Below are 19,206 nucleotides of genomic sequence, written 5' to 3'. Positions count from 1 at the left end.
TACTAAAAATCTCCCATTTGCGTACCTCAGTATATCACCCTCAGACTGACGGTTTGGTGGAGCGCTTTAACAAAACCTTAAAGGGAATGTTGAAAAGGGTGGTGGATAAGGACGGGAAAGATTGGGATGCCCTACTACCATACCTCCTGTTCGCTATACGTGAGGTACCCCAATCCTCCACAGGCTTTTCACCTTTTGAGTTGGTTTATGGGCAGTGTCCTAGAGGCCTGTTAGATATTGCCAAGGAGACTTGGGAACAAGAGGTGACTCCTTATCGCAGTGTAATTGAACACATAACACTTATGCAGGACCGAATTGCAGCAGTTATGCCAATAGTTAAAGAGTGTTTAGAGCGCGCACAACATGCCCAAAGCACGGTATACAACCAAGCGGCAAAAACACGAGTCTTTCAACCCGGAGACAGGGTGTTGGTATTGGTGCCTACCGTAGAGAATAAATTTCTTGCAAAATGGCAGGGACCATACGAAGTGCTGGAACGAATAGGTGAAGTAAATTATAAGATACACCAACCAGACAAGAGAAAGCCCGAACAAATATACCACAAACTTGCTTAAGGCCTGGCGGGACAGGGAGAGTCTGGTGGCAGGAGCTGCCCTTGAGGATGGGCCTCGAGGGGCACCACCTTCTAAGGTAAAGGACCCCCAGGTAGCTCCGCCAGAAGTGGGTATTGCAGACACGCTATCCGAAAGCCAAAAACGAGAGACCAGGGAGTTCATACAGAGGAACGCAGATATTTTCTCGGAACTTCCTGGCCGGACTCACCTAATTAAACATGACATTGTTACTGATCCACAGGCGCGGGTACGGCTAAAACCACATCGAATTCCGGAGGCTCGGAGACAAGCCATTGCCCAGGAAGTGAAGATGTTAGAGCTCGGGGTCATTGAGGAGTCCCGGAGTGATTGGGCTAGCCCTATCGTACTGGTGCCCAAACCCGATGGGACTATCCGATTTTGTAACGATTTTCGGAAAGTAAATGAAGTATCGAAATTCGATGCCAAAAGTCGATGAACTGATAGAGAGACTGGGTTCGGCCAGGTACATATCCACTATTGACTTAACAAAAGGTTATTGGCAGATTCCCCTCACGGAATCAGCCAAAGAGAAAACTGCCTTTGTTACGCCCCAGGGATTATTCCAGTACCGAGATATGCCATTTGGGTTGCATGGTGCCGCAGCCACCTTCCAACGTCTAATGGATATTTTCCTAAAACCCCATGGCCAGTATGCATCCGCGTACTTGGACGACATTATCTTTAGAGATGACTGGGACACGCATTTGTCAAAAGTACAAGCCGTCTTAGACTCCTTAAAAACAGCTGGGTTGACTGCCAATCCCAAGAAATGTATGTTGGGATTGGAAGAGGCTCGCTATCTGGGATATAGCATAGGGAGAGGCGTCATGAAGCCTCAAGCCAATAAAGTGGACGCTATTCAAAATTGGCCACGACCGGTAACCAAAAAACAGGTTGGAGCTTTTTTAGGGATCGTTGGTTATTATAGGCGGTTCATCAAACATTTTGCGACCATCGCAGCTCCTCTCACAGATCTTACAATAAGGCCGGGGTCACACTGGCGAGGAATACGGGAGAGTGAGTGGCGCAAAAAGCACGCATTAGACACGGACAAATGATTCGCTATGAGGCAGCTCCCATCAGCCGTATATTTCTCCTCAGTATCCTACTCTCCGTGCCACTCGCAGCATGCTGCGATTGTCAGCGTACTACGCCCGTAGTACGCCAATGCAAGTCTATGGGTGCGCAAAAAATACGGATTACACACGGACCACACATGTGACTTGCGAGAAATACGCACCAGGTGTCTTTTAGAAACCCTGTCATAGGGCTCCATTATATGTCCATTTTACAAGCCTGCGAGAAAATGTCGCCATACGGATGCCATACGGATTACATACGGATGCTGACATGCGCAAAATACGCGACCACACCTTGATTACGGATGACATACGGAGCACTATTTAGGGGTCTGTTATCCGTATTACGCATGTAAAATACTGACCGTATTTTGCGCAGGTTAGTGTGACCCCAGCCTAAATCTGTCACAATAAAGTGGAACGCAGAAGCAGAGGAGGCCTTTCAGCGATTGAAAACAGTCCTCTGTGACCAACCAGTGTTGGTTGCACCAGACTTTAAACGGGAGTTTATTGTCCAAACGGACGCCTCTGGGGTGGGCCTCGGCGCGGTTTTGTCTCAAGAAGTAAATGGTGAGGAACACCCAGTGGCCTATCTAAGCAGAAAGCTTACGAGAGCAGAAAAGAACTACAGTATAGTTGAGCGGGAAGCCCTGGCTGTGAAATGGGCCCTGTGCACCTTGTGCTATTATTTACTAGGTCGCCAGTTTAGACTAGTGACGGACCATTCGCCCCTAACGTGGATGTCCCGGGCAAAAGAAGGCAATGCGCGGGTGACACGCTGGTTCTTAGCATTACAAGGGTTTAAAATTTCCGTTGAGCACAGGGCGGGCACAGCGCACAGAAATGCAGATGCGTTGTCTAGAACGCACTGCTTGGTGACTCGTCGTGTCCGACCCCACGGGCTCGAACAGAGGAGGGGGGGGGTGTGTGAGGTGCCAAGGGGAGAGGTACTAGAAAACAGGTATATTTCACCCCGTTTCATTTCATATGTCTCCCTGTACTGATGATGAAGCCAGTTTATTTCACTGTAATCCAGTCCTGGTTTCCTTAGTGATCAGCATGGAAAGGACTGGTAGTTCCCCTCCACTTATTCAATCCAGGTTTTGGTTTCCTGACTGGTCCAGCTGATATAATCAGCTGGAGGAGCTGGGATCTCTCAGTCTATCTCGTCTGCTGAGCTGGGAGCTGACACAGTAAGATTACATGGACTTGTTTGCTGTTATATAGGTTTATTTTGTAGTTAGCCTGCTATTGTTAGTTAGTGGCCAGACGGCCTTAGATGTTTTATTTCATGTTTGGCATGTGTAACATTGAACAACAAGTGTGCACAATAAATATGCCGTGTCCACATTCATGTGGAGCTTGCTAGTCTGCTGAAGTGACTTCATAGCCACACGCTTGTGCCAAAGCAAAGATCCCAGCTGAGCTATCTATTCCCCACAAATTTTTTATATATCTCCATTTGATATTGGCGCCCGCCACTCCAGCGCAGTAGCAGCTATCGGTGTATATAGAGGTGATCAGATAGCTGCTATTATGAAGGTGGTGCCATCTTTCTAGAGAGAAGGGGGGAAAAAAAAAGTCATCCAAGATGGCGCCGCCCATTCCTGCGCAGTAGAAGCTATCAGCGATCGTTGCATGTGCACCTGCCTGCAGAAGGGTTTTCGTTTTTTGTAGTATGTACAGTACATATATTCGTTATGTAAACTAGGGGGCAGGTCAGTGAGGGATCACTGACCTGTCAGATGCCATACAGATGAATACATAATCAGAGGACCACATGGAAACCCCCCCCCCTCCCACAGGCCGCCCCGTAGCACGGGCATATCATTAACTTAAAACTGAAAATAAAGATTAAACAACAACCACGAGAAGGATTTCATCATCAACCAAGGTATCATTGTAATCAGTATAACGGCGCCAACCTGACACTGTCTGTAGTTTACTGTGCGCAGTCCTGATGACAGATTTCCTTTAATCAGAGGCATCACGGAGACCAAATGGTAACCCTGAAGGAGCTGTAGAGTTCCCAAGCAGAGACTGGAGTATCTTTCCATACGACCACAATAAGCCGTACACTCGATAGCAGTGGCTTTTATGGACGAGTTGGCAGGAAAAAAAAAGCCTTCATTTACACTCAAAAATTGTAAGGCTCGTTTTGAGTTGGCAAAAAGACGTGGGAGACTCCCCAAATGTATGGAGGAAGGTGTTGTGGCCAGATAAGACCAAAGTTTAACTTTTCACCACCAAAGTAAGCGCTATGTCTGGCGCCAAACTAACGCAACTCATCACCCCAAGAACACCATCCCCACAGTGAAACATGGTGGCGGCAGCATGCTGTGGTGTTGTTCTTTTGGCTGCTGGTACAGGAAAAATGGTCAGTCGAGGGAAGGATGGATGGCGTGAAAAATATTCTTGTGCAAAATCTGTTTCAGTCCGTTAGCGATCTGAGACTGGGACGAAGGATCATATTACAACAAGACAAGGCCTCAAAGCATACTGCTAAAGCAACACTTGAGTAGTTTAGGGGGAAATGTGTAAATGTTTTGGAGTGACCTAGTCAAAGGCCAGACCTTAATACAATTGAGAATCTGTGATCAGACTTGAAGATTGCTGTTCACCAGAGGAAACCATCTAACTTGAAGGAGATGGAGCAGTTTTGCCTTGAGGAATGGGCAAAAATCCCAGTTGAAAGATGTGGAAAGCTCAGAGAATTAGCCAAAGCGACTTGCAGCTGTAATTGCTGCAAATGGAGGCTCTACAAGTACAAAGTACTGACTTCAGGGAGTGTGAATAGTTATGCAGTGAAGTTTTCAGTTATTTTGTCCTACTTGTTGTTTGCTTCACAATGAAAAGAAAACCAAATGTTCACAGTTGTAGGCATGTTCTTCACAAGACCTGATGCAAAACTTAAAAATAAAAATTGCTGGGGGGGACTTTTGCAAGCCAGTGTAGGTAATATCAAACCTAACACTCCTTCCAGAACTTGCAGAGCTACAACTCCCATCATGCAAAGCCACAGGTAGCAAATTTAGAAGTGTTACCATGGGCTAACCTCTTCATTAAACAACTACCACCCTCCTGACAAGGACTCATTTCACTAGTTTGCTGTGTGTAGGTGGCAGCGGGGATCCCTGTGGCAGCTTTCACGTTCTTCCTCCTGCGTAATGCTCCATACTTCCTGAGAGAAGTGGCGACACAATCTGATCGATGCCATAAACAGATTTTCTGTAGGATTCTTGCACCAAGTACAAACTGTATCCAAGCAACGGTCCCATCCAGCACAGCCACGATACACGCTGAGGAAGCAGCAAGGCTGAGATCATGCAGGTAACATAGTAACATAGTTTTGAAGGCTGAAGGAAGACCTTATGTCGTCCATCTAGTTCAGCCTATTTTTACTGCAGCTGTTCTGCATTGTTGATCCTGGGGAAGGCAAAAAACCCACAGAGAAGACAATTTTCTCCATAGGGAAAAAAATTCCTTCCCCTAAGCTGGGTCAACCATCTACCTATAATATTCTGTTATTCGTAACCTTCTATACTGTTACTCACAAGAAAAGCATCCATTCCTTTCTTAAATTCATTCAGTGAGTTGGCCATCACCACTTCCTCAGGAAGAGAATTCCAGAGCCTCACTGCTCTTACCGCGAAGAACCCTCTTCTATGCTGGGGCAGAAATTGTCTTTCCTCCAAACGAAGAGAATTCCCCCTTGTTCTTGTCACAGTCCTTGGTACAAACAGTTCATTGGAGAGATCTCTGTATTGCCCTCTGATATACTTGTACATATATATTAGGTCTCCCCTAAGTCTTCTCTTTTCTAGAGTAAATAGATCTAATTTTGATAACCTTTCTGGGTATTGTAGTGAACCAACTCCATTTATCATTTTAGTAGACCGCCTTTGAACCCTTTCAAGTTCAGTAATGTCTTTCTTGAGCACCAGCGTCCAAAATTGCACACAATACTCCAAGTGTGGTCTGACGAGTGATTTGTACAGAGGGAGAATTATGTTTTCATCCCGTGTCCCCAGACCTCTTCTAATGCATCCCATGACCCTATTTGCTTTGGTGACAGCTGCCTGACACTGGGCACTCAAATTTAGGTACTGAAGAAAGCTGCTACGCAAAGCAACAGTACACACATTTCTACATAACTGGCCACAGAGGAGCTTAAGGAGAAGTAGAAACTTTCATCCTCCCTTTAATCCCTCACCGAGGACCTCAAATTCATTTCCAGAAGCTGTCTGGCAAGATATAATGAGTGCAGACAACCTAGAGAGGAGAAGGAATTACTGCATGTTTTAAAGGGTCACAGATCCCAGGCAAACCCGAGACACAGCGACAAGTCCTGGATTATTGGACTGACCGACGATTTATGGCCAGAGAGAGTTAAAGGAGGAACCGCAAGAAAACATAAAAGTAGTTGTCCAGGAGAATCAATCTGAGAAAATGGGGGAATTGTAGTCCTCACCTTGCTGTCAGTAAAGAAGATCCTCGTTTACATCCAGCACTTGATGACCTGCACAGAACTAATACTTTCCACATTTGAGGGCTTGTTAGGGTGTGTGCACATGCTGCGGATTCTTCTGCGGATCCACAGCGGATTTGGCCCTGCGGATCCGCAGCGGTTTCTGCTGCGGTGTACAGTACCATTATAACCTATGGAAATCAAAAACCATAGTGCAGACGGTGCGGATTTTTCCGCGTGGTTTTGCGACGGTTTCTAAACCTAAGAAAGAATTGACATGTCAATTCTGTCTGCGGATTCCGCAGCGGTTTACCATCTCCTCCATTGTAGAGATGATAAACCGCAGACTAATCCGCAGGTCAAAGACGTGCGGATTTACCTGCGTATTTTGCAAAATCTGCGCGGATCAATCCGCAGCAGAATCCACAGCGTGTGCACACAGCCTTACAATGTATCCACTCCAGACTGATACCATTGGATACAGCCTGGGCAACAAAGTAACACTCCTATATAGCAGCTGGTTCACTGTCTGAGTCTATGGATCATATGGTTGCAGTAATATTCTTTCCCCCATCGCTTATATATTCAGCTTCCATGCTGTTGCTAGGCAGCCCCTCTGTGCAAAAGATGGATCGCATCAAACATCATCCCCTTCCCCCAACCTGTTCAGAGCACACTGAGGGTTAAACTGCCATTTTTTCAGTGCAAATTATCCCCCTCCCACCCACAAAAACAAATGCTACATGGCACAGAACATGACCTGGGCCACAGGGAAGCCAGAACTGGCAGAGACATCCTACAAGGTCACCCAGGCAATTACCCAACCTCCTGTGCCCAAAAGCTGAGGATGCGTTGGTCCATGCCCCCTGCAGTGCAGAAGGGTAATTATATGCAATGAAGAAATATATATATATTATTTAAAAAAAAAAAGCCTTAGAAGACGCTACCTGGAACGCACAAAGCACCAGGTGAAGCGATCGAGGTAAACATCTATGTCAGTAAGTGAAAACAGAGCAAGTGAAAAATCCAATTAAAAGTAACGAGGCGCCTGAGCGTCCCCAGGGGGCGACTGCTGCTGGGTACTATCTGCTGCGGGTACCCAGTCACCGTCTGTGGCCTCATCTCCTACTGACCAAATGTCACATGCTCCGTGAGACTAGCTTCTCATCACTAATCTGCCACACTGGTTCCCACTCATGCCGGATTAAGGGACTTTCTCCGTACCACTAGTGCTAGTGATGCTGTATGAGGGCAGGATGCTGGAAAAGCTCCCAAATAAAATAGTGCAAAAAAACAGCATCTCCATTTGGGCAAAGAGGCCCCAAGAGCACAGAGAAGATATAAGCAATAGTGTTCAACCCAGGGTACCCCCCCTCCGAATGTCACCACTGCTGAATATTGCCAGAAGTCAAAGAGCAGATGCTGATGTATCCGCTGCATTCTGCAACTTCTAATACACAAGGAAGAGATGACTGACGGCTCACAAAGTCCACAGATTTCTGGGTGACAATCAATATGGCCGCCATTATTGCCCCCACAGTGGTTACCATGCAGCTGTCCTAGTCAAGAAATGAACCAGTGTGTGTGTGTGTCTCAGCACGGACTTGCTCAAAACACTGCTCCGAAAAAAGTCTGTGCTTGGCGTTCAGGCCCGAACAGTTACTGTCCGATATCAACATTTCTGGTCGGGTTCACCCATCTCTACCCATGACTGCTCTCCCCAGCACCACTGCATAGCAGGGATAGGGAAGTGTATGTCTTTTATACCGAGTTATAGAAATACATTTGGGAATAGTTAAAAATGCATTTGCCTTATATTTTGTAACTACCCGGCTGAGGACGATGGCATACAGGGGCTGTTCAGTGAAGAGTTGAGCGAATACGTGCGGACGTGATTACCGAAGCTGAATTTGCCATATTCATGCCATATTGGTACCCTATTTGTGCCGAATTTATGTCTAACGATTGCTTCCAAACATATTTGCTCATTTCTACTCCCATTGACTCCAATGACGTTCAGCGAATATTGCAAAAACCATATTCGCTGCTGAACGTAATCCGAACCGAATGTTGAAAAATTCGCTCAACTCTAATGAAGAGCACTCATATTCAAGTCCCTACATTAGTGAACACACAAGGTTATTTTTTTATATACAGAATTAACAAAAAAAATTGCAAAAATATGGGAGGAAAAAATCATGTTGTAACCCCAGGATAAAAATATGAAAAGAGGGATTACTCTGAGAAAACGTTCACCTTGAGCACACGCAGGAGCCTCCATCTTTGTGCACCTGAGCAGAGCCGAGTGCCCAGTGGCCTCCAAGGAATTTTGTTTATTTCTTGAAAAAATAGAGTCTAATCACTTTGGGGGCAATTAACAAGGCGGCAGCAGCACCACAGCCAAACCTCCAGATCCACAGGATTGGTCTCAGTCGTCCTCCTCGATCCAACCGCTGAGAAATCACCGCTGCTCCCAGCCGTACAAGGCAACAAAAAATAAACCCAAGCCCCAGGATGCGCTGGTATCAGCACTGTCACAGAGGCGCTGGGCCTGCACCATACATCCAATCAGGATCTACACAGCCCTGGAGCAATGACTGGGAATGGGGTCTTTCCATGTTCCCCCATAAATCATTTCCATAAACAGTTGTGGCTGGAAGTACCATTGTAGCACAGAAGAATGTTTCTATCGTCGCTAGCAGGGCTGTGGAGTCAGTAGAAAATGGACCAACTACAATGTGCTGCAAATGTTTTCATGAGAATTTGGGAAGGTCCTGAAATGTCATATAAATGTCTGTTCTGTTCCTGATCTAAGGATCTCAGCTGTTAGCCAAGATGAATCTGTGCTGCCCTTTATGTACATGCTCAGTAGTGACCAGTGCTGTGGGGTCGTAGATGAGATGAATCTGTGCTGCCCTTTATGTACATGCTCAGTAGTGACCAGTGCTGTGGGGTTGTAGATGAGATGAATCTGTGCTGCCCTTTATGTACATGCTCAGTAGTGACCAGTGCTGTGGGGTCGTAGATGAGATGAATCTGTGCTGCCCTTTATGTACATGCTCAGTAGTGACCAGTGCTGTGGGGTCATAGATGAGATGAATCTGTGCTGCCCTTTATGTACATGTCAGTAGTGACCAGTGCTGTGGGGTTGTAGATGAGATGAATCTGTGCTGCCCTTTATGTACATGTCAGTAGTGACCAGTGCTGTGGGGTCATAGATGAGATGAATCTGTGCTGCCCTTTATGTACATGTCAGTAGTGACCAGTGCTGTGGGGTCGTAGATGAGATGAATCTGTGCTGCCCTTTATGTACATGCTCAGTAGTGACCAGTGCTGTGGAGTCGTAGATGAGATGAATCTGTGCTGCCCTTTATGTACATGCTCAGTAGTGACCAGTGCTGTGGGGTCGTAGATGAGATGAATCTGTGCTGCCCTTTATGTACATGCTCCGTAGTGACCAGTGCTGTGGGGTCGTAGATGAGATGAATCTGTGCTGCCCTTTATGTACATGTCAGTAGTGACCAGTGCTGTGGGGTCGTAGATGAGATGAATCTGTGCTGCCCTTTATGTACATGCTCAGTAGTGACCAGTGCTGTGGGGTTGTAGATGAGATGAATCTGTGCTGCCCTTTATGTACATGCTCAGTAGTGACCAGTGCTGTGGGGTCGTAGATGAGATGAATCTGTGCTGCCCTTTATGTACATGCTCAGTAGTGACCAGTGCTGTGGGGTTGTAGATGAGATGAATCTGTGCTGCCCTTTATGTACATGCTCAGTAGTGACCAGTGCTGTGGAGTCGTAGATGAGATGAATCTGTGCTGCCCTTTATGTACATGCTCAGTAGTGACCAGTGCTGTGGAGTCGTAGATGAGATGAATCTGTGCTGCCCTTTATATACATGCTCAGTAGTGACCAGTGCTGTGGAGTCATAGATGAGATGAATCTGTGCTGCCCTTTATATACATGCTCAGTAGTGACCAGTGCTGTGGAGTCGTAGATGAGATGAATCTGTGCTGCCCTTTATGTACATGCTCAGTAGTGACCAGTGCTGTGGAGTCGTAGATGAGATGAATCTGTGCTGCCCTTTATATACATGCTCAGTAGTGACCAGTGCTGTGGAGTCATAGATGAGATGAATCTGTGCTGCCCTTTATGTACATGCTCAGTAGTGACCAGTGCTGTGGAGTCATAGATGAGATGAATCTGTGCTGCCCTTTATGTACATGTCAGTAGTGACCAGTGCTGTGGAGTCGTAGATGAGATGAATCTGTGCTGCACTTTATGTACATGTCAGTAGTGACCAGTGCTGTGGGGTCGTAGATGAGATGAATCTGTGCTGCCCTTTATGTACATGTCAGTAGTGACCAGTGCTGTGGAGTCGTAGATGAGATGAATCTGTGCTGCCCTTTATGTACATGTCAGTAGTGACCAGTGCTGTGGAGTCGTAGATGAGATGAATCTGTGCTGCCCTTTATGTACATGTCAGTAGTGACCAGTGCTGTGGAGTCGTAGATGAGATGAATCTGTGCTGCCCTTTATGTACATGCTCAGTAGTGACCAGTGCTGTGGGGTTGTAGATGAGATGAATCTGTGCTGCCCTTTATGTACATGTCAGTAGTGACCAGTGCTGTGGAGTCGTAGATGAGATGAATCTGTGCTGCCCTTTATGCACATGCTCAGTAGTGACCAGTGCTGTAGAGTCGTAGATGAGATGAATCTGTGCTGCCCTTTATGTACATGCTCAGTAGTGACCAGTGCTGTGGAGTCGTAGATGAGATGAATCTGTGTTGCCCTTTATGTACATGCTCAGTAGTGACCAGTGCTGTGGAGTCGTAGATGAGATGAATCTGTGCTGCACTTTATGTACATGCTCAGTAGTGACCAGTGCTGTGGGGTCGTAGATGAGATGAATCTGTGCTGCCCTTTATGTACATGCTCAGTAGTGACCAGTGCTGTGGGGTCGTAGATGAGATGAATCTGTGCTGCACTTTATGTACATGTCAGTAGTGACCAGTGCTGTGGGGTCGTAGATGAGATGAATCTGTGCTGCACTTTATGTACATGCTCAGTAGTGATGGAACTGTGGAGTCGGAAGTCAGAGAAACTGAGGAGTCGGTGGTTTGGCCTACCGACTCCACAGCCCCGTTCTAAAGATGCCCCTGCACCATAGATAGCAGCCAATCCAACATTTGCATACATGACCCCCAATACACAAGAACACAGTTCTTTTCTTAAAGGGGTTGTCCTTAGGATTGATCATCAATATCACAATCCTGGACAAGCCCTTTAAGAAGCCCACTGCATGTCCCCTGTCGCTATGCGTGGAAATCAATGGAGATCTGAAAGAACATGTCACTCATGCGCTGCTGCTGATAATGTATCCACAAAGCATCAAACAGAAGAAAGACTATAACATTTATTGCAGATTTATATGGTCAGTGCATTTCGAGGCCACACAGAACCTCTTTATCAGGACAGAAAACCAGGTTAATTTGCTTGCTGTCAGTGAATGAAAAACTTGTACATTTTTCCTTGCACCGACAAAATGTAGCAAACTGTCAGGATAGAAGAGAGACAACAATGGAATACAACGACTTGCTGACAGAATTGGGGTCTGCTCTGACAATAGTCTTGTGTCAAGGCGGGGTTTTTTTGGTGCCAGGTGGATGTTTTGATCACTTTTCAATGCATGTTCTTTTTTGGTATTCGCAGAGGTGCTTTGACCAAAAACTGGCATTTCTGGTGTTTCCATTTTATTCTCTGCTTTGAGATATTAAATTGATTTTATATTTTGATGGATTTGACTTTTACAACTGTTAAGAGGAAACAACTCCACAGCCCTGACTGCAACCCACTGGTACCGCACAATGGCGGCAATATCAGAGCTGGACAGCGGCATTTAAGGGATTGGCAGCAGCAGCTTTTCGGTATGATGTGGGCTTAGCTCCTGTGGGCCCATCACTAACAGAAGGTCCAAAGAGTCAGAACCCTCATCTTGGCATATGCTAGCAACATAAATATCCCTTTAATATAACTTTATATTTCAGCCATTTAACATCTCTGCTTGCTGTCAGGAAATGTGAACATGGCTGAATACCAAACCCGACAGCATACTTCCCACAGCTAAGGATATGTGCACACTACGCAGAAAATTTCTGCATGGAAAAACCGGACTCCTTCCCAGAAAACGCGCGTTTTTTCTGCGCATTTTTGCCGCGATTTTTTCTGGAGCGTCCCCAGACACATAGAAAATAGCCAGAAATGCGAAATTTACCGCGAAATTAATGAGCATGCTGCTTTTTTTTTTACCGCGAAGCGTTTTTTTCGCGGTAAAAAAAAAAACGCATCAATATGCACAAAAAGTGCAAAATGCATTAAAATGAATGGGAAGCTTCTTTTAGGCGTTTTTTTGGGCGGATTTTTTGGCAAATCCGCGGGGAAAAAGCGAAAAAAAAAACGCAACGTGTGAACACAGCCTTAGAGTTTGTCACAATCGTACCCAGTATAGATACATTGTAACAAAAGCTTCGTTTACACTGCCCTTTTATTTAGGCCATAGAAGATTGTCTGGATGAAATTGGAACAAACCCTCAACTGTGAGATGTCAGACTGGGATGTTAGCCTTTGTGGTTGGGATCAAGAACATTCCCATTCACCGACAACAAGCAGGTGTAGAGATAATGAAGCTTTACAACAAGGTCAGAATTACACAACGCTTCAACCTCTCATGCACGTGTACTACAACCCCCAGATTTAGGCCATGCTGGGAGTCATAGTTCCACCAAAAGCAGATGTCACTGGCAGCAGAGCATCTGACTTGTTAACAGACACTAATACATGGCTGCCTGCAACAGAGCTGTCAGGGAATGATGGGAGTTGTAGTTTGTTTAGAGCTGCAGATTATCACACAATACAGACTGAGTTGACAAGATGCCAAAGGCCTTGAAGCAGAATATTGCACTATACTGTAAACAGCCCTGGCAGAATGATGAGAGTGATAGTCCCCAATAAAATGGTCTAGGCTGGAGATAATTACCCTCTATCACATACAGACCTATCAGATGATGAGAGTGATAGTTCTATTACAATAAAATGGCTCTGATTACAAGGCACAACGGACAGACATGTGTAGTGGGACTGTCACTCCTATCATTCTCACAGGTCGTATATGGTATAGTGCAATGATCTGCAGCCAGAGCCCCTTAACACTATCACTCATCGTTTTGACAAGTCTGTGTTATTGTGTGTCCGAAACCTATAATTTTGGTGGTATCACTACTCCCATCATTCTGACTGGTCAGCGTGCGATCATGAAATGGTCTGCAGACCAGCCAGTCCTGTAGCTAGTGTCTGCAGATCACTGCACTGTATATACAGACCTGGCAGAATGATGGGAGTGATCGTCCCAACACAAACAAGATACAAAAGCTGCAGATTATTGCATATCATTCACCAAAATATCAGAGGATGCTGAGAGTAATAGTCCCTGGCTGCAGATCACTGCACTGTATACACAGACCTGGCAGAATGATGGGAGTGATCGTCCCAACACAATTCCAGGGCCCTGGCTGCAGATTCTTGCACTACTTTCTGCACAGACCTGTCTGAATGCTGAGGGTGGTAGTCCCGGCCTGTGGAGTGCACATCACACACTTAGGCTGTGTGCCCACGATGCGATTTTTAAGTGATTTTCGGCACAAAAACGTTTAAAAATCTCGCACAGAACGCCCCCCATGCATTCCTATGGCATTCCGCACATACTGTGCTAATGCTGCGCTTTTTTCCGCGGCGGAATCGCATCACGGAAAAGATCGCAGCATGCTCATTCTTTTGTGCGGAATCGCAAAGAATTGCCGCGATTCCGCACCCATAGGAATGCATGAGAATCGCTGACTTCCCGCATGTGGCTATGCCCACCATGCGCAAAGTTAAGCGTCTCATGTGCGGTTGGTACCCATGGTGTGGAGGAGAGGAGACTGTCCTCCAGGCCCTGGGTACCATACCCCTGTAAAAAAAAGAATAAAAAATCGGGGTATATTTACCTTCCGGCGTCCGGCGCTGCCTTCCCGGGCCTCAGCGTTCCCAGTAATGCCTTGCGGCAAGGTCCTGTAATGACGTGGTCTCGTGAGATCGCTATAGCAACGCGAGACCAACGTCATCACAGGTCTCACAAGGCATTACTGGGAACGCTGTGGCCGGGAATGCAGCGCGGGACGCCGGAAGGTAAATATACACCGATTTTTTATTCTCTTTTTTACATTTTATCTTTTACTATTGATGTCGCATAGGCGGCCTCAATAGTAAAAAGCTGCTCACACTTGTCAAACACTATGTTTGACGAGTGTGACCAACCTGTCAATCGCTTGGAAAGTGCTTGAATTTCGCACGCGAAAATCGCAGCAAACACAATCGCGCGGAAAAAACGCACGTTTTCTATCGAGTCCGGTTTAAAGCGCTACGTTGGGCACACAGCCTTAACAGCACGTAAACAATCGCTCAGAAACCCTCTGACAACTCTTCCTGGCAGCTCCACATCTACAGGCAGCAGGAGAAACCATTACACACTGAGGGGGCGGTATCTCCCCCATTACTGAGGGGCCGCCCCGATCCGGTCATCGGGGGGAAGGCCTCAGCGGCCACTCTCCGGTCCCCGGTGAAGGCCGCAGCCTCCCCTCCGGCCCCCCAACACAGGAGAAAACGGAAGAGGAGGAAGATGGCTGCTGGGCCTGACTAAACAAAGCTGCGGCCTGGGCCCGTCCTCCCTCCCCGCCTCTGTCCGGGGCAGGAGCCGTCCCCCCGGGAATACCGACCTGGTCTAGTGGAGCGCTGTGTGCTGCTAGTGTCGGAGAGATGCCGGTGTCGGGGCTGGCGAGCGGTGTGCGGGATGGCGGCGGATACAAGGCGTCTCAGCTCCGGCTGCGCCTCTCTCCTCCGTCTCTCTTGCTGTTTTTTTTTTCTCTTCACTACAAACTCCTCCCCTTTACCGAGCTGTCAATCATCCAGCGAGAAGAGAGCGAGCGCGTCACAGCCAGCGGCGGCCTCTGCCGGCAACCGGCAGTACTACAGTGAGAGTCGAGCGAGCGTGCAGAGAGCAGCGGCCTCTCCCGGCCCCAGATGGCACTACAGTAAGGAAAGACCGAGGCCACGGAAGCTTCTGCCGGCCCCGGGCAGTACTACATTAGAAACGAGCAAGAGAACAGAGGCCTCTGCCGGCTCCCGGGGGTACTACAGTTACAAAAGAGCGAGCGCACAGAGAGCAGCGTCCTCTACTGGCCTCCGGCAGTACTACAGTAAGAGCCGAGCGAGAGTGCAGAGAGTAGCGGCATCTGCCGGCCCTAGATGGTACTACAGTAAGGAAAGCGAGCTCACAGAGGGCAGCGGCCTCTGCCGGCTCAGGGCAGTACTACAATAAGAAACGAGCGAGAGTGCAGCGCAGCGGCCTCTGCTGGCTCCCGGGGGTATTACAATAAGGGTATGTGCACACAGTTTTTTTTTGTCTCTGCGGATTTTGTAGAGAAAACCGCAGGACAAAGTTTTCTGCGTTTTTGCCCTGCGGTTTTCACCTCATAATGGATGAGGTGTAAAACTGCAGCGTTTCTGCACCAAACAATTGACATGCTGCATTTTGAAAACCGCAGCAAAACAGCGTGGAAAAAAACGCAGCATGTGCACAGCTTTTTTTTATTTCCATAGGAAATAAAGGTACTGTACAACGCAGCAGAATCTGCTGCGTTTCTGCAGAGCCAAAAACGCTGCGGAAACGCAGCAGAAACCGCAAAGTGTGCACATGCCCTAAGAAAAGCGAGAGGACAGAGAGCAGCGGCCTCTGCCAACCTCCGGCAGCACCATATGGGTGTGTGCACACGGTGCGGATTCTTCTGCAGTAGATTTGGCCCAGCAGAACTGCAAGTGATGTACAGTACCATTTAGGCTATGTAAAACAAAAACCGCTTTGCACATGCTGCAGATTTTTCCGCACAGATTTGGTGCGGATTTAAAACTGCAGCATGTCACTTCTTTTGTGCAGTTCTGCTGCATTTTTACATCTTCTCCATTATAGAAATCCGCAGGTGGAAAACTGCACAAAAACTGCACTTAGGCTATGTGCACACGTTGCAGATTCACCTGCGGGTTTTTCCGTGCGGAGCCGCAGGTAAAGTGACCTGCGGTTTTGCCCTGCGGTTTCACACCTCTACTATGGTAAAGGTGTGAAACCGCTGCGGAAACCGCACAAACAATTGACATGCTGCGGATTGTAAACCGCAGCAAAACCGCGTGGAAAAAAACGCAGCGTGAGCGCAGCATTTTTGAAAACCCATAGGTTTCATTGTACTGTACCATGTCTGCGTAACTGCTGCGTTTCTGCAGGGCCAATACCGCAGCGGAAACGCAGCAGAATCCACAACATGTGCACATAGCCTAACTCTGCACCAAATCTGCAGGTAAACGCAGGTCATTTTCCTGCAGATTTAGCAAAATCTGCTCAGAAAATTCCACAGCAGAATCTGCAACGTGGGCACACAGCCTATTAGGCTATGTGCCCACGTAATTTTTAGGTTGTGCAGATTTTGTTGATAAATCCACAGGTAAAGTCCTGCGGTTTATCTGCGGATTAGCCTGCGGTTTTGCCCTGCGGTTTCACACCTCATAATGATAAGGTGTGAAACCGCAGCGGAAACCGCACAAAGAATTGACATGCTGCGGATTGTAACCCGCAGCAAATCCGCGCGGAAAAAACCGCAGCATGTGCACAGCGTTATTTTTTTCCATAGGAACTAAAGGTACTGTACAACGCAGGAGAATCTGCTACGGACCCGCAGGGCCAAAACCGCTGCGGATCCGCAACAGAATCCGCAGCGTGTGCACATACCCTTAAGGCTATGTACCCACGTACGCAGAAAATTCCTGACTATAAAATCGGACTCCTTCCCAGGAAACGCGCGTTTTTTGCACATTTTCCGCGTGTATTTTATGCGTATTTTTCCGGAGCATCCCCAGTCTCATAGAATATAGTGAGAAATGCGGATTTTTCCGCTAAATTTAGGCTGTGTGCCCACGTAAGCGTTTTTTTCACGTTTTTAAGCGTTTTTAAAGGCAAAAACACATTCATTTTAATGCACTCCACACTTTTTGTGCATATTGATGCATTTTTTTTCTGCAAAAAAAACGCATTGCTGTAAAAAGCGCAGCATGCTCATTAATTTAGCGGAAAAGTCTGCGTTTTTAGCTATTTTCTATGTGTCTTGGAACGCGCAGAAAAAAACGCATAAAAAACGTGCGTTTTTTGCGGAAAAAAACAAGCGTTTTCTGGGAAGGAGTCCGGTTTTCATGCAGAAATTTTCTGCATACGTGGGCACCTAGCCTGATGAGCATGCTGCGTTTTTTACCGCGATGCGTTCTTTTCGTGGAAAAAAGATGCATCAATATGCACAAAAAGTGCAGAATTCATTAAAATGAATGGGATGCTTCTTGTAAGTGTTTTTTAAGCGTTTTTGCCGGTAAAAACACTTAAAAAAACGCAAAGAAAACGCTTACGTGAGTACACAGCCTAAAAGGAGAGCGAAAGCAGGATGAGCAAGCGGTCTCTGACGGCCCCCGGGGGTACTACAGTCAAAGAAGGAAACTGAGGGACAAACTTCCTGTAATAGCTGGCGAATCCAAGGAACCGTTGAATGGCTCTTACAACGCAGGGTCGCGGCCAATTGAGAATGGCAGACACCTTCTCAGAATCCATCTTTAAGCCTAAATCAGAGATAATATTGCCCAGAAAGGGTAAAGAGATCTGTTCAAAGATACACTTTTTGAGCTTGGCATAAAGATGATTCTCCCTCAAACGCCGTAAGACCAGACGGACACTCCTTCTGTGGGTCGGTAGACCTGAAGAAAAGACAAGGATGTCATTCAGGTACACCACGACACAGGAATATAGGAGATCCCGGAAATTATTAACAAATTCTTGAAACACTGCGTGGGCATTGCAGAGACTGAACGGCATAATCATATATTCACATAGCTCCCACCCATCCCGGATCTGGCGGGACAGTCCCATTTTTGACTGCCTGTCCCGCTGTCCCGGGCGGGAGCTTATTTTTAATGCACGGCATTGATAAGCCGCACGCCCCCCCCCTGCACCGACCCTATCCTCGCCCTCCCAGAGACCCACCGCAGCCCCTCACAGCCTGAGATGACGTCATTAGGCTGTTCTCTTCTGTTCGCACAGGACCTGTGATGAGGTCACAGGAGGGGAGGAGTCTTTTTCTTTCTTTTTTTCTCTCTGTTTCTTTATTTCTTTCCCCTCTTTCTTTCTCTTTCCCTCTCTGTTCTTTCTTTCCCCTCTTTCTTTTCTCTCTCTCTCTCTCTCTCTCTCTCTCTCTCTCTCTCTGTTCTTTTTTTCTGTCTCTGTTCTTTTTTCTGTCCACTCTTTCTTTCTCCCTCTGTTCTTTTTCTTTCTCTCTCTGTTTCCTTCCTTCTTTCTTTCTTTCTTTCTTTCTCTGTTCTTTCTTTCCCCTCTTTCTTTCTCTCTTTCTCTCTGTTCTTTCTTTTGCTCTGTTCTTTCTTTCTTTTTCTTTCCTTTTATGAACTGGTCTCCGAGGAGGATGGAATAGGCTAGGCCACAAGGAAACCAGAAAGGTTAGTAACTTAGCGGATTGCAGACCCCTAATCCTAACAATACAACTAGCAGTAGCTGTGGGGTGTACCTACGATGCCCTAGATGACTCGGCACAGCCTGAGAGCTAACTAAGCCTAATACAAGAAAGGTGAAATCTAAACTGCCCCGGAGTAGAACCCCAAAGGAATAGATAGCCCCCAAACATATATTGTCGGTGAGAGGAGACACAAACGCAGGCAGAAAATAGAAAATAGACTGAGCAAATGATGGAGCCCAAACTGACTAGATAGGATAGGAAAGGAAAGACACTGTCTGCAATCACGCAAAAAGCCTAAAAATCCAACACGTCTGATGTACAAAAAAACACTGAGGTCTCACGACCTCTCCCCCACTATGTCCGCATTCTGGTATGAACCGGCAGCAGTGCAGGGGGCTGTCGATGCAGGGGCTCCTA

At 46.9% G+C, this 19,206-nt stretch overlaps 1 protein-coding gene across 6 annotated transcripts in view; it reads right to left on the bottom strand.

The window, feature by feature from the left end:
- The window catches only part of PRRC2B (proline rich coiled-coil 2B), a 119,416-nt gene extending 104,291 nt beyond the window's left edge, over window positions 1–15,125 (bottom strand). For 3 of the 6 annotated variants that reach the window (XM_073555945.1, XM_073555946.1, XM_073555947.1), the window contains exon 1: window positions 14,953–15,121. The gene's annotated coding sequence lies outside the window, so the exon portion shown is untranslated. Of the gene's footprint in view, window positions 1–14,952 lie in introns of all 6 variants that reach the window. The other 3 variants (XR_012222604.1, XR_012222605.1, XM_073555948.1) reach the window with 2 other exon arrangements.
- Window positions 15,126–19,206: the final 4,081 nt, after the last annotated feature.

This window comes from Dendrobates tinctorius, unplaced genomic scaffold, assembly GCF_039654945.1.
Source record: "Dendrobates tinctorius isolate UK_male_01 unplaced genomic scaffold, ASM3965494v1 ptg000231l, whole genome shotgun sequence".
Lineage (NCBI taxonomy): Eukaryota > Metazoa > Chordata > Amphibia > Anura > Dendrobatidae > Dendrobates > Dendrobates tinctorius.
Note: the sequence above shows the minus strand (reverse complement) of the source record. Positions and strands in the feature narration are given on the sequence as shown.